The sequence below is a fragment of the Globicephala melas genome, chromosome 1 (assembly GCF_963455315.2).
Source record: "Globicephala melas chromosome 1, mGloMel1.2, whole genome shotgun sequence".
In the NCBI taxonomy this organism is placed as follows: domain Eukaryota; kingdom Metazoa; phylum Chordata; class Mammalia; order Artiodactyla; family Delphinidae; genus Globicephala; species Globicephala melas.
The window spans coordinates 145837853-145854945 of NC_083314.1; the positions used below are offsets into that span (position 1 = coordinate 145837853).

At 39.4% G+C, this 17093-nt stretch overlaps 1 protein-coding gene across 4 annotated transcripts in view; it reads left to right on the forward strand.

Moving 5' to 3' along the window:
• Window positions 1–17093, forward strand: part of FAF1 (Fas associated factor 1) — a 499298-nt gene that overhangs the window by 17067 nt on the left and 465138 nt on the right. The window lies entirely within an intron of this gene.

A 17093-nucleotide genomic window follows, 5' to 3' on the forward strand; every position in this document is an offset into this window, starting at 1 on the left:
TGTATCAGATGTGACAGCATATCAACTGTCATAAAGTGTGTAAAGTAAAAGACTATATTTCTGATGCAGGGGGTACCATTGCATGCCAGACTTGTGACTCCTGCCAAAAGTTGACCTGTTTGCCATATAATGAGAGAAGCTACATTACATGGGATGTGGCCCCTGCCTGTTTTGGCAGATTAAATAAATTGGGCCTTTGACCTCCCTCTCTGAGGTATCAGTGGTGCCTCACTGCTGTTGACACTTTTTCTGGTAATGTTGTTGTTTTTAGTCCAGTTAGCTGACTGGCTACACCATTTTGACCCTTGAAACTAATTGCGTTATGCTTTCCAGCTTTCTGGACCATTTGCAGTCTGGCAGTGGTGCACTTTTTATTGCACCATTTTTATTGTATTAGTGAGCTGATAGTCAAGATATTTGAGGGGCCTTTCATGCCCTCTGCCATTCACAGGCATTTGGTATGTGGACAAATGTTGACTGCTGGAATAACTTCCTCCTCAGTAAGCCAGTTTGGTCACTGAATGCAGCTATCTCCAGAAAGGGATCATTTCATCTTGGCTACTTCCTGGGTAATGATCAGAATGGAAGGGGTGGGAGGTTATGTAGCTCTATTTTGAAAATTCAGGATTCCACCCTGACCATTTCTGGGCATGATGCTTCTTTATTTCTCCTAGCAGCAACTCACTGCCAGCCTGTTGATATACCTTCTGTGTGGCAGCTTGCCAAAAGGTGGTGTAGGGGATTTAAACTGAATTCTGGTTCAGCTACCTGGGTTTTCTTGTTGGGTTGACATGGTCCTAGATCATAAGGATAATGACCACTTGGTTGAGTACACTGCTTGCTGAGCCTCCCTATGGTGGCTTATGTGGATCAGTAGGGACCATAAATAGGTTTCTGTACATTTTATGAAAATTCCCTTGACCATCTTGCACCTGACATTTCCAGGTAAAAGGCCTGCGTGTAATTAGGAGATGATTGAAAGAAGATGAAATTATAGCTACTGGAAGGGGACATATGATTTTGTGGCAGTGGAGGTAAAGCAACAATCTTCACGCCTGGGGAAGGATCTCCTTAGACCCCAGAAAGTTCGGGGAAAGGAAAGACGTTAATGTTCTTAGTTTTTCTGAACCGAACTTGAAGCCTTCCTTATGAAGGAAAATGCCTGGTACAGCTCTTCCAAACTGTTGCAGGCACATTCAACTCAGTCGACTGCTGGATCTGCCAAACCCCATTAGAGGGCTCTGATAGCTATTTGATTGTCATTCCTCTTAACCTTACTGAAAGGTCTATTGGAAATACCAGGGGTTGGCCCTCAGCTTTTTTACCTTCTTGCAAAACACCTGTCAACACTTCCTGATGCCTACCCCACCCCCATACCATAGCCTTCACTCAGAGATTCTGTAGGGCAGATTACTGGTGGCCTGCACAAATGGGACAGTTTAGATTAACTTCATTAATTCCTTTCAAAAACAAGGACTAGGCTCAGTTGCTGGAATTGAACTGGGAACCCTAAGGACCACCACTTGGATGGGAGGCCATGTTAGGACACAAGTTGACAGTGCCTCCCAGACTGATATAGGTCCCACTTGGAAGGACCCAACAATTGTAAACAACCCACTCTATCTAGGTGCACTGTGTCTGCCCTGAGGACTGTATTTCGTACGTGGAAACCAGGCATTAATTTGCCTCCCTCCTAAAAATATGGACTCTTGCACCTTTTGAATGGTTAAGTAAACACCACCAGTAGATCTTGTAGCCTTCATATGACTGCGGAGATATCTCAAAAATGAGAGCCTATCCTTGGTTCCTTCGGGAAGCTTCCCAGAGTGATTTCTGATTTGTTATTTATGTGCACCCTGTGGACAGTTATCTCTCTGAGGGAAGTCATTCAATTAGAATAGGTATTTCAAAATTTGTTCCTAACTTTTTAGCTGAAGTGGCCCTGGAAAGCATTCAGGTCAGCCTCAAGTCACTGACCAGAGTTGTTATGGTTGATAAAATTGCCCTACACTTCTTCCTTCTGGGCCAGGGCAGAGTTTGTATAATTGTTAATTCATTCTGTTGTTCCTGGATTAATGCTTTTGACCAAGTGGAAAAGTTAATACAGAAACTTAGGGAGAATGCTGTCAGACTCTCTTTTCTGAGGTAAACCCTCATGACTTATCAGATTTCTTCATCTTATTTGGGTGTGGAACCCTGAGAAACATGGATGAAATAAATTCTGAAGGTTGGCCTCATCCTGTTGGCTGTTGATAGTCGCCTAATTAAATGCTGTACGAGACAAATTAAATGGATTTAGTCATAGTCTCTGTCAGATTAATCAGAGTGGCTGTTGGAGTGGCATACTTACGAGAAGCCAGAGTGTTCAGTGGTGAAGACGGTTAGGAGTAATGGGTAGATATTTTTGGGAGATAGTTCCCTGTGTGTCTCTTCTATTTCTGCACATCTTATGAACAGAGACATTGATTGTTCCAGATTATCTTTTCAAGGGTGTTGGACTGTTACCAGCCTAGATAATTTCTCCTTCCAGACCAAAGGGCAAGTTTGCTTACAGCCTGGAAGATAAAGATACTTTGATCCTCCAAAGCAAAGCGTCCTCGTGCTTACTGTCCATTATAAAAGATTCATGTTCCTTAAGCTCAAGGTTCCTCTCGTAATGCAGATCTACTGCATGTGCAGGTGTCACCTGGAGCACTCTGTCACCCTGTGGGAAATGGGACTTGGGAACCAGTGCTAGAAAATGCTGACACTCTGGCTGCTGCTCTTGCCCTGATTAATAAAGTACTTTGTCCTTGACCTAGATGTCTTGAGTCTTCGTCCAGCATCCATGAAATTGTAACAAGCTGCATTGTTAGCTTGCAAGTAAGTATGGTGGAATATTTGATCTTTCACAGTTCTTACCACTGTGAAAGGTTGATGATCCCCCATTTTACAGATTGAATTTGGACCTAATCTGTGATAGCTCTTGTTGTATTCCCATTTTAAAGATGAAAAAGTAGAGGTGTAAAGAGGTTAAGTAATTACCTAATGACAAGTAGTCATAACAAGGCTGGGTTTGGAACTCAGGTCTGCTTTACTCCAAAGTCAAGTCCATGATCTTATATATCCACATTTCTCAAATGGGTGTGCTAAGGAGTAATCAAAGCTACAGAATAAATATGCACATCTTCTTGTAGCACCAATTTACTAGAATAACTTAAAAAGAAATATGCTTTTTAAAAATTAAAAACAATTATCATGAAGTAAATATAAAATTTGCATGAATTTTAAATAGAAAATGAAATTTCAAAGAAATGGTAAACATGTATGTAGCCTGCTTTTTGGGTCATCTCCTCCCCTCCTCCCATGAGGGAACATGCTTTCCCTCCTGTATCATTCTGACTACAGTAGTGTAAAAAATTAATAAGTAGTGCACTTTACAAGGTTGCCTTTTAAAGAAACAAATCAAAGACGCATCCGGTTATTTTTTGATTCCTTCATACTGTTGTAGCTTTGTGAAACACAAAAAAGTAGAACAAAGTTTTTCTGGTGTCCCTGGATTTACTGAGGCTAATAGAGGGATCAAAGAAGAAAAAACTGGAATTCATTGACTTCTTATCTTGAAGTTGTATGTGGCAGTGGTTTCTATTGGGATTACTTAGTACTTCAGCAAGAGATTATCCTGTCACTGGTATTTTTTTACTTCACTTTTACATTTATCAGAATCTATAAAGTATTGTGTATCTATATCTATGCTAAGTAAATTTGCATTATTTTGGGGAGTGCTGTCAGTTTCGATATTTTCCTGAGGTCCTAGTAGTGGGACTTGAAACTAAAGTATAGTTGTCCCTCAGTATCCATGGGGGGTTGGTTCCAGAAGTCTCTGAAGATACCGAAATCTGAGGATGCTCAAGTCCCTTATGTAAGATGGCGTAGTACAATGAATACAGGGGACTCTCGTTATCTGCAGGTTTCACATCCTTGGATACTGTAATGACATAGTGGCAAAAGTAATAGAATTGATTCCAGTTAAGGCAAGCTGATCCCAAGTTGATACACACGAACTTCGTTTTGCACTGCATTGTATTTAAGAAAAGGAAAACATTACTTAATGATTATTATGGGATAATGTAGTAAGAGATATTTTGCCAGGGCTCACTGTATATTTGATGAAATTAAATACTTAGGGTTTTTAAGTGTGATAATGCATTGGGTTATGTTAAAAAAATGTCCTGCAGGAGTTGAGGAAGGTGGCGGAAGAGTAAGACGTGGAGGTCACCTTCCTCCCCACAGATACATCAGAAATACATCTGCATGTGGAACTGCTCCTATAGAACATCCACAGAACGTTGGCAGAAGACCTCAGACCTCCCAAAAGGCAAGAAACTCCCCACATACCTGGGTAGGGCAAAAGAAAAAAGAAAAAAACAGAGACTAAAGAATAGGGACGGGACCTGCACCAGTGGGAGGGAGCTGTGAAGGAGGAAAGGTTTCCACACACTAGGAAGCCCCTTCGCGGGCGGAGACTGTGGGTGGCAGAGGGGGGAAGCTTCGAAGCCGCGAAGGACAGCTCAGCAACAGAGGTGCGGAGGGTAAAGCGGAGAGATTCCTGCACAGAGGATCGGTGCCAACCAGCACTCACCAGCCTGAGAGGCTTGTCTGCTCACCCGCCGGGGCGGGCGGGGGCTGGGAGCTGAGGCTCGGGCTTCGGTCGGACCACAGGGAGAGGACTGGGGTTGGCGGCGTGAACACAGCCTGAAGGGGTTAGTGCAACACGGCTAGCCGGGAAGGAGTCTGGGAAAAAGCCTGAACCAGCCAAAGAGGCAAGAAACTTTCTTCCCTCTTTGTTTCCTGGTGCGCGAGGAGAGGGGATTAAAAACGCTGCTTAAAGGAGCTCCAGAGACGGGTGCGAGCCGCGGCTAACAGCGCGGACCCCAGATACGGGCATGAGACGCTAAGGCTGCTGCTGCCGCCACCAAGAAGCCTGTGTGCGAGCACAGGTCACTATCCACACCTCCCCTACCGGGAGCCTGTGCAGCCCGCCGCTGCCAGGGTCCCGTGATCCAGGGACAATTTACCCGGGAGAACGCACGGTGCGCCTTAGACTGGTGCAACGTCACGCCGGCGTCTGCCTCCGCAGGCTCCCCCCACACTCCGTGCCCCTCCCTCCCACCTGGCCTGAGTGAGCCAGAGCCCCTGAATCAGCTGCTCCTTTAACACCGTCCTGTCTGAGCGAAAAACAGACACCCTTAGGCGACCTACATGCAGAGGCGGGACCAAATCCAAAGCTGAACCCTGGGAGCTGTGTGAACAAAGAAGAGAAAGGGAAATTTCTCCCAGCATCCTCGGGAGCAGCGGATTAAATCTCCACAATCAACTTGATGTACCCTGCATGTGTGGAATACCTGAATAGACAACGAATCATCCCAAATTGAGGAGGTGGACTTGGAGAGCAAGATATATTATATTTTCCCCTTTTCCTCTTTTTGTGAGTGTGTATGCTTCTGTGTGAGATTTTGCCTGTAAAGCTTTGCTTTCACCATTTGTCCTAGGGTTCTGTCCGTTGGTTTTTTTTTTTTTTTACTTAAAAATTTTTTTAATAATTATTTTTCATTTTAATAACTTTATTTTATTTTATTTTACTTTATTTTTATTTTATCCTCATTCTTTCTTTTCCTTTCTTTTCTTTTCTTTTCTTTCTACTTTTTCTCCCTTTTATTCTGAGCCGTGTGGATGAAAGGCTCTTGGTGCTGCAGCCAGGAGTCAGTGCTCTGCCTCTGGGGTGGGAGAGCCAACTTCGGGACACTGGTCCACAAGAGACCGTCCAGCTCCACATAATATCAAATGGCGAAAATCTCCCAGAGATCTCCATCTCAACACCAAGACCCAGCTTCACTCAGCGACCAGCAAGCTACAGTGCTGGACACCCTATGCCAAACAACTAACAAGACAGGAACACAACCCCACCCATTAGCAGAGAGGCTGCCTAAAATCATAATAAGTCCACAGACACCCCAAAGCACACCACCAGACGTGGACCTTCCTACCAGAAAGACAAGAACCAGCCTCATCCACCAGAACACAGGCACTAGTCCCCTCCACCAGGAAGCCTACACAACCCACTGAACCAACTTCAGCCACTGGGGACAGACACCAAAAACAGTGGGAACTACGAACTTGCAGCCTGCAAAAAGGAGACCCCAAACACAGTAAGATAAGCAAAATGAGAAGACAGAAAAACACACAGCAGTTGAAGGAGCAAGGTTAAAACCCACCAGACCTAACAAATGAAGAGGAAATACGCAGTCTACCTGAAAAAGAATTCAGAATAATGATAGTAAAGATGATCCAAAATCTTGGAAATAGAATAGACAAACTGCAAGAAACATTTAACAAGGACCTAGAAGAACTAAAGAGGAAGCAAGCCATGATGAACAACACAATAAATGAAATTAAAAATACTCTAGATGGGATCAGTAGCAGAATAACTGAGGCAGAAGAACGGATAAGTGAGCTGGAAGATAAAATAATGGAAATAACTACTGCAGAGCAGAATAAAGGAAAAAGAATGAAAGAAACGGAGGACAGTCTCAGAGACCTCTGGGACAACATTAAACGCACCAACATTAGAATTATAGGGGTCCCAGAAGAAGAGAAAAAGAAAGGGACTGAGAAAATATTTGAAGAGATTATAGTTGAAAACGTCCCTAATATGGGAAAGGAAATAGTTAATCAAGTCCAGGAAGCACAGAGAGTTCCATACAGGATAAATCCAAGGAGAAACACGCCAAGGCACATACTAATCAAACTGTCAAAAGTTAAATACAAAGAAAACATTAAAAGCAGCAAGGGAAAAACAACAAATAACACACAAGGGAATCCCCATAAGGTGAACAGCTGATCTTTCAGCAGAAACTCTGCAAGCCAGAAGGGACTGGCAGGACATATTAAAGTGATGAAGGAGAAAAACCTACAACCAAGATTACTCTACCCAGCAAGGATCTCATTCAGATTTGATGGAGAAATTAAAACCTTTACAGACAAGCAAAATCTGAGAGAGTTCAGCATCACCAATCGGACTTTAAAACAAATGCTAAAGGAACTTCTCTAGGCAGGAAACACAGGGGAAGGAAAAGACCTACAATAACAAACCCAGAACAGTTAAGAAAATGGGAACAGGAAAATACATATCGATAACTACCTTAAATGTAAATGGATTAAATGTTCCCACCAAGACATAGACTGACTGAATGCATACAAAAACAAGACCCATATATATGCTGTCTACAAGTGACCCACTTCAGACCTAGGGACACATACAGACTGAAAGTGAGGGGATGGAAAAAGATATTCCATGCAAATGGAAAGAAAAAGAAAGCGGGAGTAGCAATTCTTATATCAGACAAAATAGACTTTAAAATAAAGACTATTACAAGAGACAAAGAAGGATACTACATGATGATCAAGGGATCGATCCAAGAAGAAGATATAACAATTGTAAATATTTATGCACCCATGATAGGAGCACATCTATACATAAGGCAAATACTAACAGCCATATAAGGGGAAATCGACAGTAACACATTCATAGTACGGGACTTTAACACCCCACTTTCACCAATGGGCAGATCATCCAAAATGAAAATAAATAAGCACAAGCTTTAAATGATACATTAAACAAGGTGGACTTAATTGATATTTATAGGACATTCCATCCAAAAACAACAGAATGCACATTTTTCTCAAGTGCTCATGGAACATTCTCCAGGATAGATCATATCTTGGGTCACAAATCAAGCCTTGGTAAATTTAAGAAAATTGAAATCGTATCAAGTATCTTTTCTGACCACAACACTATGAGACTAGATATCAGTTACAGGAAAAGATCTGTAAAAAATACAAACACATGGAGGCTAAACTATACACTACTTAATAACGAAGTGATCACTGAAGAAATGAAAGAGGAACTCAAAAAATACCTAGAAACAAATGGCAAGGGAGACACGATGACCCCAAACCTATGGGATGCAGCAAAAGCAGTTCTTAGAGGGAAGTTTATAGCAATACAATGCTACCTTAAGAAACAGGAAACATCTCAAATAAACAACCTAACTGTGCACCTAAAGCAATTAGAGAAAGAAGAACAAAAAAACCCCAAAGTTAGCAGAAGGAAAGAAATAAAGATCAGATAAGAAATAAGTGAAAAAGAAATGAAGGAAATGATAGCAAGGATCAATAAAACTGAAAGCTGGTTCTTTGAGAAGATAAAATTGATAAACCATTAGCCAGACTCATCAAGAAAAGGAGGGAGAAGACTCAAGTCAATAGCATTAGAAATGAAAAAGAAGTAACAACTGACACTGCAGAAATACAAAGGATCATGAGAGATTACTACAAGCAACTCTGTCAATAAAATGAACAACCTGGAAGAAATGGACAAATTCTTAGAAATGCACAACCTGCTGAGACTGAACCAGGAAGAAATAGAAAATATAAACAGACCAATCACAAGCACTGAAATTGCAACTGTGATTAAAAATCTTCCAACAAACAAAAGCCCAGGACAAGATGGCTTCACAGGCGAATCCTATCAAATACTTAGAGAAGAGTAACACCTATCCTTCTTAAACTCTTCCAAAATATAGCAGAGGGAGGAACACTCCCAAACTCATTCTACAAAGCCACCATCACCCTGATACCAAAACCAGACAAAGATGTCACAATGAAAGAAAACTACAGGCCAATATCACTGATGAACTTAGATGTAAAAATCTATGTAAAAGGATTCTTCAATATACGCAAATCAATCAGTGTGATACACCATATTAACAAATTGAAGGAGAAAAAGCATATGATCATCTCAATAGATGCAGAGAAAGCTTTCGACAAAATTCAACACCCATTTATGATAAAAACGCTGCAGAAAGTAGGCATAGAGGGAACTTGCCTCAACATAAGAAAGGCCATATATGACAAACCCACAGCCAACATCATCCTCAATGGTGAAAAACTGAAAGCATTTCCACTAAGATCAGGAACAAGACAAGGTTGCCCACTCTCACCACTCTTATTCAACATAGTTTTGGAAGTTTTAGCCACAGCAATCAGAGAAGAAAAAGAAATAAAAGGAATCCAAATCAGAAAAGAAGAAGTAAAGCTGTCACTGTTTGCAGATGACATGATACTATACATAGAGAATCCTAAAGATGCCACCAGAAAACTACTAGAGCTAATCAATGAATTTGGTAAAGTAGCAGGATACAAAATTAATGCACAGAAATCTCCAGCATTCTTATACACTAATGATGAAAAATTTGAAAGTGAAATCAAGAAAACACTCCCATTTATCATTGCAACGAAAAGAATAAAATATCTAGGAATAAACCTACCTAAGGAGACAAAGGACCTGTATACAGAAAATTATAAGACACTGATGAAAGAAATTAAAGATGATACAAATAGATGGAGAGATACACCATGTTCTTGGATTGGAAGAATCAACATTGTGAAAATGACTCTACTACCCAATGCAATCTACAGATTCAATGCAATCCCTATCAAACTACCACTGGTATTTTTCACAGAACTAGAACAAAATATTTCACAATTTGTATGGAGACACAAAAGACCCCGAATAGCCAAAGCAATCTTGAGAACGAAAAATGCAGCTGGAGGAATCAGGCTCCCTGAGTTCAGACTATGCTACAAAGCTATGGTAATCAAGACCATATGGTACTGGCACAAAAACAGACATATAGATCAGTAGAACAGGATAGAAAGCCCAAGTATAAACCCACGCACATATGTTCACCTTATCTTTGATAAAGGAGGCAAGACTAGTGGAGAAAAGACAGCCTCTTCATTAAGTGGTTCTGGGAAACTGGACAGGTACATGTAAAAGTATGAAATTAGAACACTCCCTAATACCATACACAAAAAATAAACTCAAAATGGATGAAAGACGTAAACGTTAAGGCCACACACTATGAAACTCTTAGAGGAAGACATAGGCAGAACGCTCTATGACATAAATCACAGCAAGATCCTTTTTGACCCACCTCCTAGAGAAATGGAAATAAAAACAAAAGTAAACAAGTGGGACCTAATGAAACTTAAAAGCTTTTGCACAGCAAAAGAAACCATAAACAAGACCAAAAGACAACCGTCAGGATGGGAGAAAATATTTGGAAACGAAGCAACTGACAAAGGATTAATCTCCAAAATTTACAAGCAGCTCATGCAGCTCAGTAGCAAAAAAACAACCCAATCCAAAAATGGGCAGAAGACCTGAATAGACATTTCTCCAAAGAAGATATACAGGTTGCCAACAAACACATGAAAGTATGCTGAACATCAGTAATCATTAGAGAAATGCAAATCAAAACTACAGTGAGATATCATCTCACACCGGTAAGAATGGACATCATCAAAAAATCTAGAAACAATAAATGCTCTAGAGGGTGTGGAGAAAAGGGAACACTCTTGCACTGTTGTTGGGAATGTAAATGCATACAGCCACTATGGAGAACAGTATGGAGGTTCCTTGAAAAGCTACAAATAGAACTACCATATGACCCAGCAATCCCACTACTGGGCATATACCCTGAGAAAACCATAATTTAAATAGAGTCATGTACCAAAATGTTTACTGCAGGTCTATTTACAATAGCCAGGACATGGAAGCAACCTAAGTGTCCATCAACAGATGAATGGATAAAGAAGATGTGGCACATATATACAATGGGATATTACTCAGCCATAAAAAGAAACGAAATTGAGTTATTTGTAGTGAGGTGGATACACCTAGAGTCTGTCATACACAGTGAAATAAGTCAGAAAGAGAAGGAAAAATACCGTATGCCAGCACATATATATGGAATCTAAGGAAGAAAAAAAAAAAAAGGTTATGAAGTTAGTACCTAGGGGTAAGACGGGAATAAAGACACAGACCTACTAGAGAATGGACTTGAGGATATGGGTAGGGGTTGCGTAAGCTGTGACAAAGTGAGAGAGTGGCATGGACATATATACACTACCAAACGTAAAATAGATAGCTAGTGGGAAGCAGCCGCATAGCACAGGGAGATCAGCTAGGTGCTTTGTGACCACCTAGAGGGGTGGGATAGGGAGGGTGGGATGGAGGGAGATGCAAGAGGGAAGAGATATGGAAACATATGTATATGTATAACTGATTCACTTTGTTATAAAGCAGAAACTAACACACCATCGTAAAGCAGTTATACTCCAATAAAGATGTTAAAAAAATGTCCTTATCCTTTAGAGATATATCCTGAAATATTTATGGATGAAATGATTTGATATCTGGAGTTTACTTCAGAACAGTTTGGGAGTGCTTTGGGGGTGGGTTAATGGGGGGTGAAACAAAAATGGCTACCACTTGGTAATTTTTGAAGAGGGTATTGTGTTTATGGCTGTTCATTTTACTGTTATCTCTACTCTTGTATGTGCTTGAACTTTTTCATAAAGTAAAAAAATGTTCTGCCAAAAGAAAAGTGACTTGGAGGGATTGTAAGCTTTAGGATAGTATCTTCATGTTCTAATGGACTATTGGATTAGAGGAGTGGGAATGAGACTATTACAAGGAAGTTGTAACAGCAATCACCGTAATGTTATGTAATGCAATATAATTGGATTACAATGTAATTGCTAAATTTTTGTCTATATTTTTGTCTACATTTTAAAACTTAAAGTAGTTTACTAGTTAAGTTTTCTTCGTTAAAAGCCTTTGCTGAAGTCTTGGAATAATGGTTTCCTAAAAATAATCAATTTTCTAACTAAGATAAAATAAACTTGTAAGGAATTAACTTCGTGTGCTAAGTTTGAATAACTGAAGACAAGTGTCATTTTGGCAAAGAGGTGCTAACAGCTTCTTTCTTTTTTTTAAGCAATATTTAAACAAAATCAGAAACCCAAAAATGTACCAAAAATGTATTAAGCAAAAAGAAAAGACCAGTTAGATGATGTGTCATTTTCTGTGTGTATTGATGCAATCTGTTTTTTGCAATGACTTTTTACTCTTCATTCTGCCTTTATTGTCCCAATAGACCAGCACGTGATGATAATGTTTAAATATGGCTTTATTATTATTATATAAGCTTCAGGTGTACAACATTATAATTTGGCATCTTTATGCACTACAAAGTGATCACCCCCTAAAGTCTAGTTACCATTCATCACCATATACTTGACCTCCTTCACCCCTTTCACTCACCTCCAGCTCCCTTCCCCTCTGGTAACTAACCACTGATCTGTTCTTTATATCTATGAGATTGTTTTTGTTTTGTTTGTTCATTTGTTTTGTTTTATATTCCACATATGAGTGAAATTGTATGGTTTTTGTGTTTTCCCTTCTGGTTTACTTAACATAATATCCTCAAGGTCCATCCATGCTGTCACAAATGGCAAGATTCATTTTATGGCTGAGTAGTATTCCATTGTGTGTTTTATACGCACACACACACACGCACACATGCACGCACGCACGCACCCCACATCTTCTTGGTCCATTCATTCATTGATGGAAACTTAGGTTGTTTCTATATCTTCCCTGTTGTAGATAATGCTGCAGCGAACACAGAGGTGCATGTATCTTTTCAAATTAGTGTTTTTGTGTTCTTTGGATAAATACCCAGAAGTGGGATAGCTGGATCGTATGGTAGATCTAGTCTTAATTTTCTGAGGAATCTCCATACTGTTTTACACTGTGGCTGCACCAGTTTACAATACCACCAACAGTGTATGAGGGTTCCCTTTTCTACACAGCCTGTCCAACACTTCTTATTTCTTATCTTTTTGATAAAAGCCATTTTAACAGTTGTGGGGTGATATCTCATTGTAGTTTTGATTTGTATTTCCTTGATAATTAGAGATGTTGAGCACCTTTTCATGTGTGGTTTGGCCATCTCTATGTCTTCTTTAGAAAAATATCTTTTTAGATCCTCTGCCCAGTTCTTAAATATTTAGTTATTTGGCTGCATCGGGTCTTAGTTGTGGCACGTGGGATCTTTGTTGCGACCCACGAGCTCTTCGTTGCAGTGCATGGGCTTCTCTCTACTTGTGGCACACGGGCTCCAGGGTGTGTGTGCTCAGTAGTTGAGGCACACGGGCTCTAGAGCGCGTGGGCTTAGTTGCCCTGAGGCATGTGGAATCTTAGTTCCCTGACCAGGGATCGAACCCACGTCCCCTGCACTGGGAGGTGGGCTCTTAACCACTGGACCACCAGGGAAGTGCCTCCAGTTCTTAATTGGGTTGTTTGGGTTTTTTTGTTGTTGAGTTGTATGAGTCCTTTATATGTTTTGGACATTAACCTTTTATCAGATATAATTTGCAAATATCTTCTCCCATTCAGGTTGCCATTTCTTTTTGATGGTTTCCTTTGCTGTGCAGAAGCTTTTTAGCTTGCTGTAGTCCCATTTGTTTATTTCTGCTTTTGTTTCCTTTGCCTTTGGACTCAGATCCACAAAGACATCGCTAAGGCTAAGGTCAATGACATTATCACCTATGTTTTTTCCTAGGAATTTTATGGTTTCAGGTCTTACATCCAAGTGTTTACTCATTTTGAGTTAATTTTTATGTATAGTGTAGATAGTGGTCTAGTTTCATTCTTTTGCATGTGGCTGTCCAGTTTTCCCAGCACCATTTATTGAAGGGACTATTCATTCTCCATTGTTTGTTCTTGGCTTCTTTGTTATAAATTAATTGACCATATATGTGTGGGTTTATTTCTGGGTTCTCAGTTCTGTTCCATTGATCTCTGTATCTGTTTTGTGCCAGTACCATACTATATAGCTTGTAATATAGTTTGAAATCAAGGAGCATGATACCTCCAGCTTCGTTCTTCTTTCTCAAGTTTTGGCTCTTCAGGATCTTTTGTGTTCTGTACACATTTTAGAATTATTTGTTCTAGTTCTGTAAAACATGCCATTGTAATTTTGACAAGTATTACGTTGAATCTGTAGATTGTTTTGGGTAGTATGGACATTTTAACAATATTCTTCCAATCCATGAGCATGGAATATCATTTCATTTATTTGTGTTCTCTTTAATTTCTTTCATCATTATCTTATAGTTTTCCGTATACAGGTCTTTCACCTCCCTTGGTTACATTTTTTCTTAGGCATTTTGTTATTCTGGAGGAAGTTGTAAATGGAATTGTTTTCTTAATTTCTCTTTACGATAGTTCATTGTTAGTATATAGAAATGCAACAGATTTCTGTATATTAATTTTGTATCTGTGGCTACTGAATTCATTTATTAGTTCTAGCAGTTTTTTGGTGGCACCCTTAGGGTTTCCTCTATATAATATCATGTCACCTGCAAATAATGACAGTCTTACTTCTTCCTTTCCAGTTTGGATTCCTTTTATTTCTTTTTCTTGCCAAATTGCTGTGTGGCTAGGACTTCCAATACTGTGTTAAATAAAAGTGGCAATAGTGGGCATCTTTGTCTTGTTCCTGACAACTTTTCACTTGAGGTACTTTCCCTTTATACCCACTTTGTTGAGAGTTTTTATCATAAATGGAAGTTGAATTTTATCACATTCTTTTTTTGCATCTGTTGAGGTGATCATATGATTTTTTCCCCTTTGTTATATTAATGTGGTGTGTACATTGATTAATTGGCAGATATCGAACCATCCTTGCATCTCTGGAATAAATCCCACTTCGTCATGGTGTATAATCCTTTTTATATATTGTTGAATTTGGTTTGCTAATATTTTGTTAAGGATTTCTGCATCTATGTTCATCAGTGATGTTGGCCTGTAATTTTTTTTGTGTGTGTATGTGGTGTCCTTGCCCAGTTTTGCTATCAGGGTAGTATGGACATTTGGCTGGCCTCATAAAACATGTTTAATATGGCTTTGTTTTAAGAAAAGAGAAATAATGCATAAGCTATTTGTCTTCCCACTTAAACAGGCATGAAGAGTATGTAAAGTTAAAATGTAGATTATGACAAAATGAAGTATGTTTTATTGTTAAGATTAAAGATTTTGTTGGATCATAAACCCTACCCTTAATCCAGGAGTAATTTAATTTGCCAAGATAAAAATATTAATATGCCAAGAAACAACCACATACTTCCCTGGCATGTCTACTAGAGGATTTTTATTTCTTTACTCTTTTTTCAGTGTATGCATTGTGTATGGGTACATGTGTGTGTGTGTGTGTGAGAGAGAGAGAGAGAGAGAGAGAGAGATTGATTATAGCAGAGCCTTGGCATTTCCAGGGGATAGATCCTGAAGGTATGCTGACTTAACATGGATATAGAGTCATCCTTTGATTAAAGGGCAGTGGTAACATACATAGCTGGTCCTAGGACTCAGCTCCATATGCAGTCCTCCTGAATTTTTAGGAGACTTCGTGAAGATAGCTGCAAGGAATTCCCTGCTGGCCAGGGCACATCTTGCAGTTGCAGCTGCTGTTTGTTACCCATGAGGAAAGTATGAAACTGTAGAGTCATGTATTTAGGTTGCTCTTCTCACTTATCCCAGATAGGATGCTCTGAACTTGCCCAACACGGCATTTCCTCAGAAATACCTGTCTTCTGGTTGTTATTGTGGTCAGATAAGTGAGATGAAAGAGATGGGAATATTATGGAGTTTTGGTAGTATTAGTGATAGTGCTTGATTAATAAATAGAGTGTTTAATATTATATGTCACATATTGTTATGTGAGGATATGATGTGAGGGTATGAAGAACACCGAGAAATATATATTATCTGAGACTGTCTTCATGAATATTTTCACTCACTTGACAAAATCGAATACCTGCTCTGTGCCAGGCATTATACTAGGTAATTGGGAGATCACTACGTTCATAAGGCAGCTAAGATAGCTAATAAAAGTTTCATTGTTACGTAATTTCCTCTAGAGCTGTACAGAATTTATTTTCCCACCACATGAAGGCAGCTCTGTTACTGTTAACGCTTATTATCTGATCCCTAATTTTCCAGTTCTTTCTACTACTTATCACTTGGTTGCTTTCCTCTGGATGTGTTTAATTATTAATGGCACACTTCAGAGGAGGAGCTTTGGAGTTAACACAATATTCCAAGAGAGACTTGGAGTAGAGTAGAATGCCTCTCTCCTAATTTTGCACATTATATTACTGTTAATGCAGTTACCTTAAATTTTTGACACATGTTCAATGGGTAGTAACTTAAAATTCTGTATGAGTAGATAAGGTATATCTCCTTCATTTTAAATTTAAGCATTTGAATTTTTCAAACTAAGTGGAGAACTTTTAGTTTGTTAACTTCCATCCCTCTACATGCTCTTAATCATCTGTCTAGGAATCTGCTCCACATCAATTTTTCCTTACATTTCCTTTGGCTTCTGAATCTCCCTTTCTACTGGTTCCCGTTTCTCAACCTATTTCCAATTTAAAGACTTGCCAAGTTTCTCTCAGTTTAAAAATACCCTTTATTGATTCTGTGTCCTATTCTGAATGCTTCCATACTTCTCTCTATTCCCCCCATATTTCTCTTAAGTATTAATGTACCTTAAGGGTCTATCCTTGTTCTCTTTTCCATTCCACCCTACCCTGTTACATATGGTCTCTTTGGATAATCACCTTTTCTTTGGTTTTAACTGTCCATTTTATATGTGCTATTGACTTTCAAAGCAGCAGCCTCATTCCTAACTTCTGTTGAATCTATATTTGATTGCTTATAAAGGATGAAAGTCAGGTTAATTGGCTTGGTTAACAGAGCTCACTGTGATTTGGCCCAAGGTAGCCTATACCTTTCCCAATACCTTGTACTATAATGATACTTTGATGCTTGTAATTTTTGTGAACTTCATCATTTCATGTCTCTTTGCCTTTGCCAGTTCTCTCAGTTGCTTGCCTCTTAGTCTTCTGTTTGTCCCTTAGACTTCTGCATAGGCGTTATCTCCTGTGAAGTCTTCCCTGACAGTTACTTGCTCCTCCCTCCTCTGTATTTCTCATTCTTATACATATATCTGCTATTGCAGCTGTCACATTACTTTATACATATCTGTTTGTCTTTCTTACTAATTTGTGAGTCCTTTACAGCCAGGAACTAGATCTTATTCATTTTAGTATTCCTAATGCTTAGTACACTTTCTGGCACA